The sequence below is a fragment of the Octodon degus genome, unplaced genomic scaffold (assembly GCF_000260255.1).
Source record: "Octodon degus isolate 3935 unplaced genomic scaffold, OctDeg1.0 scaffold00019, whole genome shotgun sequence".
NCBI lineage: Eukaryota > Metazoa > Chordata > Mammalia > Rodentia > Octodontidae > Octodon > Octodon degus.
Genome location: NW_004524595.1, coordinates 6,544,512 through 6,547,457, shown reverse-complemented (window position 1 = coordinate 6,547,457; position 2,946 = coordinate 6,544,512).

The following is a 2,946-nucleotide window of genomic DNA, read 5'->3' as shown; positions in this document are numbered from 1 at the left end:
ATTGGTGATGTCACAAAGAAACTGGAGAAATGTGGACTAACACTGCAGCAGATGGCAAGCAGCCATATGAGAAGAAGGCTGCTAAGCTGAAGGAAAAGTATGAAAAGGACATCATTGCCTACTGGCCTAAAGGAAAAGCTGATGCAGAAAAAAAGCAAGTCATCAAGACTGAAAAAAGGAGGAGGAGGAGGAGAAGAAAGATGATGAAGAGAAAGAGGAAGAAGATGAAGAGGATGAAGAGGAAGAAGATGATGAATAAGTTGGTTCTAGTGCAGTTTTTTTTTCTTGTCTATAAAGCATTTAACACCCTGTACACAACTCACTCCTTTTGAAGGAAAAATTGAAATGTAAACTCCCCTCAAAAAAGAAAAAAATGCTTGCCATATTCAGCTTAGAGGACAAAAGGTTGATGTGAGCTCTCAGCTTTAGAAGTTTTAGTCCATGGTTGGTTGGCTCCGAGGCAGAGATATCAGAGCAGAAGGGCATAATGGAGAAAGCTGCTTACTTCATGGCAGTGGGACACAAAGGCAAGAACAGCCAGAGATGGGTGTTTCTCTTCATTCTAAGCTATGCTAGCATTGATCTACTTCCCCTGAATAGGCCCCATTTCTAACAGTACATTCAGTTATGAACTCTTCAACAGATTAATCTATTGATGAAGTTGGTTTTCCATCATCCATTCACCTTCCTCAAGCTACCCTGGAGTCCACATGCCTTCTAGGGATATTGTAGTCTAACCCATATGGGCTTTGGACTTTGGGTTGGGCTACACCTGGCTGCTTCTTTAATTCCTTATGAGACAGGTAGGGACCATAATGGTGGGACAAAGGGTTGGGATAACAAAATAAACCCCTGGAAACAATAACTTGTTGCCTTTTGTGGTAGGGCATGCTGTTTCTCCACCTTTGTTCTCTTTTAACAGAGCCATTCTGTGACTCTAAGTTGTGACAACAGCTGCCATCTTGCTGTGTAGAAAATTGAAGGCTGTTTTTTATTAAAACATTGACTCTTTATGGGCCCAAAAATGCCAGATGAGCAACTGGACTGAGATAAGAACTTGACATCTCTGTCTATCGCCTTGACTGTCTTAATCTTTTGGTTAGATTTTATTCAGCTGTGTATAAAGATGTGTTTCACTTAAATTTTCTTTTTTTGGTGGAATTGGGGATTGAACTCAGACACTTCAAAATGTTTTGTCCCAGAATGTAAATCAGGGTTAACTTGGCCTGCTGCCTATTGGAGCTCTGTGTTTTTCTTTGTTTTGCCCCCACAGGAAGTTCAAGTCCTACAGAGAATCTTTCCCAATCTTCATCGAGGTCTGGGAAGTTTATATTTGCAATCCCATGGAAAATTTATTGGAATTCTAATAAATTAATTCCAATATACCACTTCCAGTGCAACCCATTATGAGAATAAGGACACTAAAGTATGTTTGTGGGGAGCCAAGGGGCCCTAAGTCCAGCTAAAACGATGGCTAACCAGAACAAAGGCTTTGACTCAGGGCCGAACCCAGGTTTTATTCATTCATAAAGAAAGGAGTGGTTTGAGGATGAGCGACTGTGAGAATGGCAAGAAGTAAATGAGTGCTGTGAGCTGGGCCAGGTAGGAAGCCTGAAATCACCTCTGCAATATGCAGAGAGGATATGCAGAAAGAGTAATCTGCGTGGCACAGTTGAGGAAGCATCTGATGTTTGGGGGTCATGCTTCATCTGTGATGTGCAATCCTTTATGCTGTGGGAATTTATAGCCTCTTGTGTCATGGCAGATCCCAGCTGGTGGTGTGGAGCATGGCTTTCCATCCACCCAGCTCATACCTATTTTTTAGGGAGGTGTGGGGGTGGGGAAACACTGCCTGCTGCCTTGCTTGAAAGACTAGTCATAAGCACTTTGGCTGGACTGATTTCCATTGCTTCAAGCCAATTGAAGGAATAAGAAAAAGTCCTACCAGCTCTGTACAAATCAATACATGGAAATAGGGCCAGGTTTAGCCAAAATGGAGGCAATTGCCCTTCATTCCAGGAGAATCATCTGGGTGGTCCTCCACAAAGCCCTTTATCCCTGGCATGGGGCCCAGAGCAATGAGCCCAGGGTGTCTGGCATAGGATGATGGCACAGGCTATAAGAAAATTCAACAGACTCCAGGCCAAAGTTGATCATGGCTACCTGGTGGTCCAGGTCTGTCACAAGAAGAAACATCTTTGGGAACCATGGCCCTGGCCAATGATATTAGCATGCATTAGCTCATCCCACCCCTGAATGAAGAAACACCTACTGCACTGTTTGCTTTAAGGGCAGCTTGGTCCCTCTTTCTACCATGCCAACTCTCTTCAGCCAAAGTCCCAATCCAGCAAAGATCTGTGATCTCAATAAAGCTTTGTCATTTGAGAGTAGGCTTGCCTGCAGTGCTGGCCTGCTCTGGTCCCCACAGTCTCTACATTAAAAGATGCCAGATCCAGCCTCACTTACAGGAGTCTACACAACCAGCTCATTATTCCTCCTCTGGTTCTTCAACTATTCTAAGACTCTGCTGGGTCTCAGGAAGCTCAATACCAAGCTACTTCTGCTTTTTCTGTTGTTGTTTTGGAGACAGGGTCTCATGATATAGCTCAGGCTGGCCTTAGATTATGTAGTCCAGGCTGGCCTTAAACTCATGGCAATCCTCCTGCCTCAGCCTCCTGAGTGCTGGAATTACAGGGTAGCCAAGGCTGGCCTCAAACTTGTGTTAATTCTCCTGCCACAACCTGTAGAGTGCTGGGATTACAGGCATGTGCTACCACACCTGGTAGACAAGTCTGATTTTTTTTTTTTTTTAGACAGGCCCTCTCTATTTAATTCAGGCTGGCACTGAAATTGCTATGTAACCCAGGCTGGCCTCAAAAGTACAGTGATCCTTCTGCCTAAGCTTCCTAAATCCTGGGATTACGGACTCTCACCAACATGCCCAGA